Source organism: Corvus brachyrhynchos, unplaced genomic scaffold (assembly GCF_000691975.1).
Source record: "Corvus brachyrhynchos isolate BGI_N302 unplaced genomic scaffold, ASM69197v1 scaffold34, whole genome shotgun sequence".
Taxonomy (NCBI): domain Eukaryota; kingdom Metazoa; phylum Chordata; class Aves; order Passeriformes; family Corvidae; genus Corvus; species Corvus brachyrhynchos.
Window position 1 is genome coordinate 3,622,025 of NW_008238126.1, and position 12,963 is coordinate 3,634,987.

The following is a 12,963-nucleotide window of genomic DNA, read 5'->3' on the forward strand; positions in this document are numbered from 1 at the left end:
GATTTTAAACTGTGTTATAATGTTACTTCTTAGAGTTAAAAATGTGTTAAAAATTGAGAGGTGAAAATTACAAGTCCCTGTCACATTTTATTATGAAGCAATTTTAAATATTTTTAATTAAAATCAAATAGTATCTTGTACATCAGGAATAATTAGTCTGCAGTTATAACAGATATGTGTTATGTTTTCTGTAATGAAAATTTAGTTTGAAAGTGTGTGAAATATATAATGAGCTCTGCCCACTGAAGAGCAAGGCAGTCCCAGCTACAGCGTTTAATCACTTAGGCTTTCCAAGAGGACTTTTTGTTATTATATATTTACTTTTTTTTTTTATTTTATTTTTCTTTTATAAGGATTTATATGTGTCAACAACTGTGTTAAAGATGGCATGGAATTATGTCTTTTTTATTGGGCTGGAATGTTTGTGATGCTCCTTAGTTTATGGAGGTGTTATTTATGTGGTCTTTAAAATAATAGAATCACTAAGGTTGGAAAAGACCTTCAAGGTTATTGAGTCCAACCCTTGACCAAACACTGTCCTCTCCAGCAAACCACAGCACGAAGTGCTACCTCCAGTAGTTTCTTGAATACTTCCAGGGATGGTGGCTCTACCACGTCCCTGGGTAGTCTGTTCCAATGCTTAACTGCCTTCAGTGGGGAAATTCTTCCTGATGTCCAACCTGAACCTTCCTGGTGCAGCTTGAGTCCATTTCCTATCACCCTGTAAGGTTGCCCGGGAGCAGAGCCTGACCCTCACCTTGCTTCAGCCTCCTGTCAGGGAGCTGTAGAGAGTGGATAAGGCCCCCCCTGAGCCTCCTTTTCTCCAGGCTGAACACCCCCAGCTCCCTCAGCTGCTCCTCACAGGACTTGTGCTCCAGACCCTTCCCCAGCTCCATTGCCCTTCTCTGGACATGCTCCAGCCCCTCAATGCCTTTCTTGTAGTGAGGTGCTTAAAACTGAGCACAGGATTTGAAGTGTGGCCTCACCAGTGCCCAGTACAGGGGAACAGTCACTGCCCTGGTCCTGCTGGCCACACTACTGCTGATACTGGCCAGGCTCACAGTAAGATATCTGTCAGATATCTTATTTAGCTCCAGAATAAGATATCCTTCAGAAAGAATTTCAGTCCTGTCTCTGCACATAGTTACACCCCTTGCCTTGGTTTGTTTCTCGTCCAAGCAGCTGCTTTCTACTCCTCCATACCCTCAGGTTTCTTTCCTAGACAAAATGGTAAGTGGGATTTTCTGCATGCCCTGATCTTACCCAAGTGTGAAGGCAGGGTCTTTTCAGGACATGAAAGGTCCCATGTGCTTTGTGCTCACCCCTCTGGTTACAGCCTTGGGTATCTAAGCACTGCAGATAAGAGCTGAGACCTTGAATTTTATTTGATATTCTATGGAAAGCAATTGTAAAGAGCAAAGGATGAGCTTATTGTGCTCCCGGTAGCAGTGCTGCCGAGGAGAAGTGTGGTTGCACTCTCTATTAGCTGCAGTTTCCCAAGAGTTCTGCTGCTTGAGAGAAAAAAATTCAAGGCCTCAACACTTTTAGGAGGTGTGTACACAGGCACATGGCAGCTGTACAGTCAGAACACTTGACCAAGGGGAAATTTCTCCTATTTTTCCACTGGTCACAATTCTTTTCTGCTGCAACTCCATCTTTCAAATTTAACCTTGTATTATTTGACTTAAAAAAATGCAGTGACTAAATCCATGATTTTTTCTGTTTAACATTTCTAATTGTTCCTAGTTAAACCTTTTGAAACATCGGAAGCAGACTGAAATGTCTGATGAAATTGATAGGTAGGATTATGGGCGGTTGTTTGTATTTAAGAGTGATATTCTGTTACCTGTGTGATTGTTTTGCACTGATCCTTTGTGTGATCCTTGGAGAGCTGCAAATGGAAACACACACAGTGCCCAGCAGGATCACAAAGAGCAGGGAATGAATCTCAAAGGAGCTGAATGAAGGCCCTTCACAGAGTCATAGGAGGCAGCTTCTCATTTCACTAATATTTTCACAAATTCTTGACATAAAAACAAACAAATTCATAGAAGTAACTACTAGACAGTCCTACCAAAGTCCTACCAAAGTCATTCCAGTAGACAGTTTTTCCTTTGTTTTATTTCTTCTGACAGGAGGCTAAAAAAACCCAAACCCATTTTGTCATAAGAATGTAGTCAGTCCTGCTGCCACCATAGTGGTTAGACAGAGGAAGGGAGTGCAGCAGAGACCAGAGAAACTGATGGTTTGGGTTATAAAACTCTGGCATACTTAGCATGTATAGGCCAGATCAATGTGTTTTCTACATTTGAAAGCATAGAACAAGTTCTTTTCAAGTTACAGAAATATAAGCTTTAGGTTACTGAACTTTCCAAGATGAAAAATATGGTGGAGATAGAATACAAGTTTTGATTAATAATTGGTTGGAAAAAAACCCAACCAACCAAAAAAATCTCCATGTCATCACACTTACAGGCGAGATTTATCTGAATTTAGATTTATAGTGATTACATTTGCATTAGGGAAAAACCCAGACTCCTTAACTAATGTAATGTTGCAGCTCAGCCGCCATAGTTCACTACTCTGACCGGCAGGATGTTTGGCATTGAATTTAGCCTATCAAGCTCAGAAATCAAGAGTTTTATCTGCTGGGTGACAAACGGTAATGGAAAGGAAGAATATTAGAGGCAGCCCTGGAAGAAAAGTAGCTGACACAGAGAGCTGAGGCAGCACTGACATGTTGGCAAACATATGCTTGCAGCGAGAGTGAATTTAGGAACTTAACTGCAAAATTCTTCATTCATTCCTCAAACATGTCATGGAAATATAAATCAGCTCAATAATGTGGGTTTTTTTTTTTTCTTTTGCCATTTTCATCAGTCTGTAGAGAACAGATTTTAGAACACCATTCTTACATTTTCTGTTTTTGATTTCTATTATAGAAAATCAAACCGCAGTCTTGTTTCATCACTCCTGAAACGCTGTGTACATCCATTAATCCTGACATCATGGTCATGTCTCATTTTTGTGTTTAGAAGGAAGGTATTAATACACTCACATTCCTCCAAGGAGCATTTGTAGTTTAACTTCATTCTCCCTTGACAGTTACCTGTGCGTTTTCCTCAAGTTTCTTTGAGTTTTATCTTCTCACTGAGATAGCCTAAAGTAAAGATAGGTAGAGATAAAACATAGCCTGTTATTTAATAATTCCCCATTAAAAAATAACCCATAATAGTGGTATAGAGATTGATTTCTTCTGTCAGTCAGGAGATCATGGGTGATTGAAAAAGGAGAGGATACATGGTAAAAAGAAAAAAAGCTAGAACTCTGAGGTAATAAAAACTCATGCTTGTGCTATTTGGTACTCATCAATTTCTCTCCTACTTCTGCTCTGTGCTGTCAGTAGCTCCTTTGCTCAAAGGTTTCCTTTTTTCCCCAGCTGTGCATATGTGAAAAGTTCTCCATGCTGTAACATTTTCATCAATCTCAGCACTAATTCTGTAGCAGTAAAAAGTTCATAATATGAAAAGGGAAGAGTCTAGTAATAATGTATTTTTAAAAAAAATCTTGAATATGGATAAGGCTCAAACTTCTCAGTTTGAGTCTAAAACTACTTTGACTTTTTCTAAGCAAGCTCCAGAATTATGTGACTGCATTTTTATTTTTGGCAGACATTCTAAGGGAACACGTACAGTTAGAATGACTCCCACACAGAACAAAACCAAAAATAAGTAGAAAGGCTTTGGGTTTGTATGGATTTGACTGTGTGGTGTGGCCAGGATCTTCAAGAAATGATGGAGTCAATGGAATCCTATCATGGCCTAGACATAATGGAAATGTCATTACTAACAGGAGTTGCCCAAGTGAAACTGAGTTCAGATGTCATTCACTATTTGTAGAAATGCATACACAGAGACACTGAGGAAAAAATGTTTCCCATGTAATTTAAAAAACATAGCATTCTGGAATTGATCCTTGTGGGTCCCTTCCAAATCAGAATATTTCTGTGAAATTGAACTCTTCTTCTAGATAATTAAAGACAAGATGCAATGTTTTGAGAACCCCTTCACAGTGCATGGGTGTGAAGAAAAGATGCAGAAAAATGAGAATTAGTTCACTAGCAAAATAGAAAGTGATTGCTGTTGAGGACAAAAACTTTGGTTAAAATTATTGCAACCTACCATATTTCTACTTCATCTATGAATGATATATCAATCTCATATATGACACTAAGGACAAAGAAACAGAAACATGTTCCCCTTAAACTGCATCTTTGATTCACTTCCATTGGAATTCACATTTTCTCTGTGGTAACCAATCAAATGTTAGAACATCCATTCTCGTCACTATCATCTTCTACACAAAGCCTTAGGGAAGCTTTTCTTTTGAAAAACATAATGGAGACACAGGCTGCTCTCTTTGGGGCATTTTCACTATAGAAACTATGGAATTTTTGTGCCCTTCCCAGGAAATTATCTGCAGTATTTTAGAAAACACATTTAATGGTAATACTTAACAAAATCGAATGTACACTTTCTAGTTCAGCAAAACCAGAACAAAATTAATTAGATTGTTGGAATATGACATAGCATGTTCCCCATCTCTTTTCTCTGTGAATTTCATGCTGAACTATTGTCTTGGGGTGACTTTATGATGTGTATCCCCTATATCTGCCCTATGCCCAGAAATTAATTTTGTGTCTTTCTGTGCCTTTAAACTGAGACTGAGAGGGGGGAGGAAAACTGAGCAAAACTTCTTCAAAGCAGTTTGCAGCTTGTTCAAGGTCACACAGAGACAGAGACTCTCTTTTCAGCTGCGGAGCAGAGTGAGAGTGGGGAAGGCACCTGGCTTGCTTTTGGCCAGTTTTTCAGCTCCTTTTTCTTTCTCTGGAGAGAGATGGAACTTTTGTTTTTCCTGGGACTTTGTTTTTTTCTTTTTTTTCCCTCTGCTGGACTGCTTCAACATCAGAATACATTGGGAGGACTTTCCACCAAGGCCTTGGCCCTGGAGCTGGGCCCACCACCCCATCCCAGCTCCGAGGAGGGGGAGAGAGAGACTATGGAAGGACTCTGAAATTTTCCCAGGTTTCTCTCATCAGAGTAAGAGTTTTTATTATTTAGCACCATTATCTTTTTCCTGTGTGTTTGTTAAATAAATAGTTTTTTATCTCTTTCACTTTTCTTCGAGGAAGATTTATTTTTTCCGAACCTGGTGGGGGAGGAGTGGTCGTAACCTGCCTTCTATCAGAGGATATATTTCTAAATTTTCCCAAACTGGTACAACTATTCAGGATATAAGGTAACAGAGTAGATGGTAAGTGGATCTGATTGCATTATGATGGGGGAAAACCCCACAAATTCTAATTATACCTGACTTCAAACTTTCATGGCTCCTTTTTATGTTGGTTTTTGTTTGTTTACTTGTTTAATGTGTGTGTGTGTGTGTGTTTTGCTTTGTTTTTCTCTTTTTCATCTCCATCCTTGTAGACTTTTTATTTGGAGCTAAGGAGAAACCGTGTGACCTCTTAGCACAAGCCAGAGTTCCATCTTCTATGCTAGTACCTGCTGTTTGTGCTGCTAATCAAAACTAAAAGGAGGCTCTTTGTTGCCAGAGTTCAGGTTTCTGTCATGAGCCCTGTGACATCTCTTGTTTCTGCTTCAAAGCACCACACCATGGAGAGGGAGCTCTGTGGGCCAGGATCATATCAATTTGTCAGGGGTGGGTGGTGTCTTTGTGGCAGGCTGGTGGCAGGAAAAGTCTTGCCCTGTGATGTATCTCAGCCCCAGAAATTTCAGCCTCTGACCTACAGAACAGGGTTAGTCACTTTCCACCACAGGGCAATGCTGTAACTGCTCCAGGAGCAGCTGTTGAGCGGTAGAACAGAGCCTAAGGCTCTCATAAACCTGGGAACTCCTCCCTTATTACTGTACCTGAAATCCCCGACCCTATTTGTGCCTGAAGGGTATGAGCTGAAATCTCTCAAGCAGAGGTGGCTGCCCAGAAGCACAGATTGTTGGTGCAGTCAGCTGAGCCTTAAGTGTTTTTAATTTGGGCTGTTTGCTCATCTCCACCTTACAGACAAATATTTTTAATAATAAAGCTATATGAATAGAGGAATGAAGAATGGCATTTGACATTAAAATGAACAACATAACATAAAGGCAGGTTTTCCCATCCCTCTAAGTAATTTGCATTAGTGAGAATTTATAGCAGTACAGGTTTCTGTTGTATTACAACAAGCATTAGTATGAGAGCCTGAATGCTGAACATTTGTGAAATAACAACATCTTCAAGGGTGTACCATTATACTCTAAGTGCTAGTATTATTTTAAAAGAAACCATATTGCTTTTAACATTTTCATTATGCATAGAAGTCGTAATGAGACTCAGTGCTGTGTTTGCTAATATGTCTCATCTGTATTTTCACAGAGGAGAATTTTAAATATTTATAGCAACAAGTGTTTATGTTCAGGAATTTTGCTTTGACAAGGCAAACCCCTTAAATAAAGTTGAAAGACACTTTAATTCAAAGCCTAGGAGTAAAATGCCTTTATCATATAGCCCTAGATTTTTTTATACCTTGCATGAATCTACAAAATTGTATCTGTTTTCACATTCCTGTGCTTGTTTCTCTGATCCCCATCTGAAAAATGCCTGACCCAACAGAGCACCTCACCAGCGTGGGAGTGAAATGATTGGTGTCTATTCATGGAAAATGCCTGAAAGCTCAAACTGTCCAAAACTGTGCTGACTATCAGATTTGTAATCCCACTGTGCTGAGACCTTAACTATTGCATCTGAAGAGGCGTTTGCAGCACAGGAGAAGGAAAAGGCCTCACGCCAATCTGCACAATCCTACATTATTTACTACCTCTCTGTATAGCACAGCTTCGGCTGGCAGGGAGAGCTAGGGCTGAGAAAGGGAGATGCGTGCTGCTGCTTTGAGAAGTGCAAATAAGATTAGAGTTGCCAGTGCCTGCTGAGAGGTAAATTTCTTTTCCAGAAGCTGAACACACCTTTTTTCGGAAACAGAATCTTTGTTCATGGGAACTGCTAGCCTGCTTCCATCTGCCACACTTAAACACTGGACCTGGTAAATAATCTCTGCACACTGACTGCAGCTATGACAAAATATGTAATGTCTTCTTGTTATACATGTCTAATCTTCCTTTAGCAGTGAACTTGTGGTTTGTCAGCCTGAGTTCCTTTTCATTTATATACTTGTTTTGCTCTGCAGATGAGGGCAAAGAGGAGAGGCATAAAGGGGAATTCAGGGAGTAAACAAACTGTACCAAACAGCTGGGGTGATCAGTTTGTGAATCCAGGTAAAAGATGTCATCTGCTACAGCTCACCTGATGCACAATTGCTGTTCCTGCACTGCTGGCAGGATTCATAAACCAGGTGTTGGACGTACCCATACAATCCAGGTGGGATGAATGTTTGAGTTGATAGAACTATTGAAACCAGCCAATTGCAGGAATTATCTATTTGGTGGTGTGATTTCAGATCTAAAATTTACTATGGCTACCCATGGCCGTACTCTAGTATGCTTTGCAAGTGGTTAATGTTGAAAGCTATTCAGTCTTCAGCTAGATCAGAAAATTCTTGGCTAGAGGATATACTATAATAATTCATGGATAAATGCAAGGTTTTCTGGTCTGGTTTTTAATACAGTGTGTATCTTTCTTCCTTTTCACTGAAGAACAGCATGTTTTCAAGCAATCTAAGAGATTACCACTCTCCTAAGAAACATCACACTGAAACTGTTAAGTTGAATCTGAAATGTGTAATAAATAGACTTGGTTTGATGACATTTAAAGGAAGATAGAGATAGTATGTCTTTTTTCAGCCTTTTTGGGAAAAGAGGGTTTGTAATGGTCTCCCAAGATGCTTGTTTGAAGAAAGTTTCTATTTAAAAGTCAGGCATGCCAAGCATTTTACATAATTGAGACTTACAAATACCTCAATTATCAATCAACACAATGAGAATCTATATTCTGCAGCTTGTCAAATAGCTGGCCTTTACCACAGAAACAGTTACTGAAGGAATGGAGAGAAAATAACTAATGGTTGTTATAAATATTCTCTACAGGTAACACTTTTTTTCCTTGGGGAGCCCTCGGGAAAACTAATAAACAATGAAACTTTGCAGCTACTTCCATCCTAGTGGTGTCAAATACTGAGATCAGAGCTTGCCACATAAAAAATGAAGTTTGGCTATGAATCCATGGAAAACCCTCTTTGCCTGTGTCTAGCCATATGCCTAGACTTGCTGCTGTGCAGCCCTGGCTGCAGGCACTCGTGATGTCTCATAGCTGGATATCCTCCCTCACATGGTCAGATGCAGATACCTCTCTCCTTGTGCTCCAGCTCACAGTGCAGTCCTTGGCTTTCCTGGCAGGTCACCATCACCAGTTAGCACTGCCAGACAAGCTGCCTCCTCTCTGGCAAGGGTTCTGAGACCCTGGAGCCTCCTCACAGTGCCACATTCAAGGTAGCCCAAAAAAGCCACCAGGCCATTAGGCTGTGAGCAACCAGAGCAACCCAGTGGTAGTGTGGAGTCTACTTCCACCCTCCTGCTGGGACAGCTGTCCTGGGGAGAATGTGTCCCTTCAGCCACTCCTCCTGCAGCCTACCTTTGGCTGGAGCTGTGGCTTCCCTTGTACTTCAGCTTGGGGTGAATCCTCTGCTGAGGCTTTTAAAGATGCAGAGCAGAGTATTCCAGAGAAAGCTCACTTTGAACCTAAGGGCATGAAAATGTTGCCATTAGCGCCTGTCTGTGTTCCAAATATTTATAAAACAGTAGATTTAAGATGTGCTAACAGCTTCTGAGAAGTATTGGAACTGCTCACACTGATCAAAACCACTTCCTACGGTACATGTTGTGCTGTGTCTCGAACTTCCCACACTCAGTGAGTGTTCCTGGCTAGGTCATCAATGTCACTGACCCTAAGCAGATGATTTTTTATTCTTCTTAGAGTGACTGAGACATTCCCAAAAGACACATTTTTTTCTCTTCTGAGAATTTCTATGTATTCATATGTGAAATACTTGTCCAACAGGCAACAGCTCTGCAAGCTTCTGCACAGCCATCGGGTCGTGTTTAAGGCCACTGAAAGGAACGGGTTAATCTTTACACCGCCGTGAGTCACACAATGTCCCCTCATCCTCCGGGAAGTCAAACTCGCATGACAAGGCTAAGGAGCTGCAGAATAAGCATCATTCCCTTTGGGCACCCAAAAAAAGGAACCTCACCCTAACGGAGAAACCTGTTCGTGAGCCGAGACCCACTCCCCGCCACCCCACATCAACCCCCGGCTGCCTTCCTCGGGTCCCGTAAAATACCCCAAAAGCCCATGGCAGAAGGAAGCGGGTCCCTCACCGCCTCCCTCGCCCGGGATGTCGCTCCAGGTGCGGGGGGGACGCGCTGGCCCCGCGCGCATCTCCCGCCAGGTGGAGCAAGAAACCAAGATTAGACTTTCCCGATTCCCGGGTGTTTGGTGCTTTTTTGGTTGTTCGGTTTTGGTTTTATTTCGTTGGTGGTGTTACCCGCCCCTCCCCCTCCACTTCGCCCTTAATTTTGCCTTTTTTCTCCCCAAACCGGAGTTTCAAGGCAATGATGACGCAAAGGGGGAGGCCGGTATTTACTTCTCCTTTAGACGCCCCCGAGAGCGGGTGATGCTCTCTGCAGTTTGCAGCGTGTCAGCGATAAAGGGTGGTGGGAGGGGGAGAAGGTAGGGAGCACAATGAGCTGCATCAATCCTCCTTCTGCGTGCCTACCGATTATAGCAGGAAAATAAAATTTAAAAATTTAAAAAGGCAGATCGCTCTTTTTGCATTAGTGAGGAAAAGTTGGAAAGCCTATTCCTATACACAGCAGCATAAAATTCACATTAACATCTCATTAAGCCTAAATGCACTTAGGGATTGATCCAAAGGCCATCAAACTCAATGGGAGACTTTCCATTGCCTTCAAAAGGGATTTGGATCATGCTGTTAGAGATTGGCAAAAGCTCATATTAACAAAACAAAAAATTTCTGACATTACCTAAAAGGCTATAAAAGCATTTCCATTCCTTTTTCTGGGAAATCCCTTTTACAGCTGATCAAATGTAATCACAGCAGCCACCTTTATGGGGAAATATTCCAGTTAGTCTAACATCAATGTGGCTGAGAGACGAATGAAAATGACACCACTATTTCACAAAAATTGAAATGGAACTTTCTTTTTTGACCATAATAAATTATCCATAATAGCAGAGGTAAACCTGAAGTGTTCAGAAGTTAATTTAAATAAATTCTATGTAAATACTATTTTAAAAGAGGGAGAGAAAAAAGCAACTGAAATCTAGTTCAGGAAAACCATATGCTTGTTATGAAAATGTTTTACACAGGTCTGGTGGCCTAATGTGAACTAAAAAAAACTAAAATTACTAAAATTAATGAAAAGTACTAAAGTAGACTTTATATAATCAGAACCAAACCAATTTGTTGTGCACAGTGCATTTAGAGAACTCAGTACATGATATCATCAATAATGATTCTGTTTTCATGTGTGGAGATGAAAAGTAGTACACTAAAAAAAAATTTAGCTGCTTTGGGCAGCTTCAAATTCCTTGATCTTCATTTACTCTTTTAAAATGCTGCTTCTAGCAGAGACAGTCTGGAGCAGAGGCTCCAGCTCTGATTAGGTTTCTTGTTCAGATGGCCTTAGCTGGGACTGTGTTACTTGGCTGATGACAGAGAAAGGCTGAAAATTCCCTGTGCATGTTTCAAAAAAAAAAAAAAAAAAAAAAGAAGTGAAATCACAAATATCTAAAAAATTTTTTCCCAAATATTAAAAAATTGAAAGTGACATGTAAAATTGGACGGGTAGAATGCTTTTGAAGATTTGAAAGACTTTCCAAGTTCTACTTCTGCTGTGATGTTTTAAATCTCCTTTTTCTCTTCGGTATCTCCTTTGCTTGTTTCTTTGTGTTGAACATCACCTTCCTGCTGCTTGGGCCAAACAGTGTGGTGAGAACTTCATCTTCAAGTATCTCCATGTCTCTGGCAAACAACCTTCTTGTTCCTCATGCCCCTTAGAAGCCAAAGTAAATACTTCAATGAACAATCTCCCAATTTTTGAGTGCTAGGAAAGTCAGGATGTAAGACAGGGAAGTGATATTCTTATAGGAGTTGCAACTTTTAAAATATTACCAACAAATAAATTTCACAAAAGGAGGAAGGAAGCTGTAGGTATTGCCCAAAATTTTAAAAATGTATCTAATTTCTACAAGCAACAGTTATGGCAGATCCTGATGTTAACATTAAAGTTAGGTGGCAATTGAGAAAGGAATTCCCATAAAGAGTCATGTAGCTGCACTAATTCAATTTTTACTTTTATTCTTCTGTCTCACTCTAACATCAATTTCCATTTTCCTCTTTTTGGTCTTCAAAATAAATATAGTCTCACTGTCTTTTCCCTCTCCAACTTTGATGGCTTACGTTTATACAAAATGAAAGGGTCTTGTAACAAGAAACTATATATTGAAATACATATTAAAATACTATTCAATGCATATAAAAAACAATGCACTGGTTTGAGCATCAGTTCATGCCAACAGAGATCAGAAATCTGGCCCTTGGTGAGTACTTTGGAATAACTGCCAGGAACTACTAATCTTGTACAATGTCCCCATACGTTCTGATAGAAAAGTGATGCCAAGGAAAAAGCTCGAACTGGCACCCGTGCCTGGGATCATATTTTCACCTGTCTTTCTTTTCTGATTGCACATCACCTTAGCTTTCTTAGAGGTAATCTCATTTCACTCCTTCAGTCAAAGGGGGCATGCCATTGATTACAGAAATAGCAAAGTGTTTTGTGAATGTTTCTTCTTTTTCTTCCTTCATCCCTCCCCTCCTGTGTCATTAAACACAATGAAACCTATCAGAAGCAGTATTTCTTTACTTATGGATAAACTACTGATTTTGGTATTATAACCCCAGAGATGTGTCAACCCTGGAAAACAAAACAAGAAGCATCTGAAGTCTCAGGGGCCTCTTTGAACCACAGCTTCCATGCAGTTTTCTCGCTGCTGCTACTGAAGCACTGTGACATCCCACCTGCTGTGCCAGCACCAAATCCCTGCCAAGGCCACTGCCTGCATCCCCAGCCCTGCCAGGCCCTGGCTGGAGCGAAGCAGAGCTGGAAGCTGCAACATCCACAGGGGATAAGCAGACCTGCTGCCACTTTTATTTGTCATCATCCAAGGACACCCAAAGTTTAAGTGGGGATTTCTGTGGAGAACACTTCAGGATTTAGGTGTTGAGTGCCTGTGTGGAAGCTGAAATCCTTTTGTGAATCTGGGCATTGGTTAGAAGCCAGCTAAACTTTATACTGTGTTTTGAAACCAGTTATTGCATGGCTTTGTTTTTCATTAATCTGTGAGGAGCTTACCTTTACTTTTAAAACTCCAGGGTGAATTGTTTATACGTACCAAGCTTTTCTCTAGAGTTTTAGTTCCTCTGACAGAGAGCTACATTAAGAAGAAAAAATGAATGAAAATGCAACAGCATCTAAATTCATCCTCTTAACAGAACATTTCTGTTGCTGGTAGTTAAATCAGAAAACTGGTCATTTAACTACATGCCCAGTATTTTAAACAACAAATTGGGTGATTTGCAAGGAAAGCCCAGAGCAAAAAACCCACATTTTAAATGCTGCTGTTGCTCTTTTCTGGGGCCATCCAAGCACATGCTGGACTTTCACAACGTTAGTAATATTAAATGAGAAATTAATTACTTAGCTAGGATGGCAATGGCATGGTCTCCATGGTTATGGCCATTTTCTCTCAAAACACAATGAGCATGGAAATGCAGCTCTGATAATGCTGGTTGTTGTCTTTATTTAATGTGAAGCACTATTAGTGAGTCACCCAAGCCTCTTGTAATTTTGTTCAGTTTCTGGTTGTGCTGGCAAA

The 12,963-nt window shown here is 40.5% G+C and overlaps 1 long non-coding RNA gene across 1 annotated transcript; it reads left to right on the forward strand.

Annotated features, from left to right (window-relative positions):
- The first annotated feature begins 5,193 nt into the window (after positions 1–5,193).
- Positions 5,194–10,830, forward strand: LOC108446558. The gene is made up of 2 exons (XR_001861768.1): positions 5,194–7,428; positions 9,064–10,830. It is a non-coding gene; the product is annotated as an uncharacterized LOC108446558 (long non-coding RNA).
- The last annotated feature ends 2,133 nt before the right edge of the window (positions 10,831–12,963 follow it).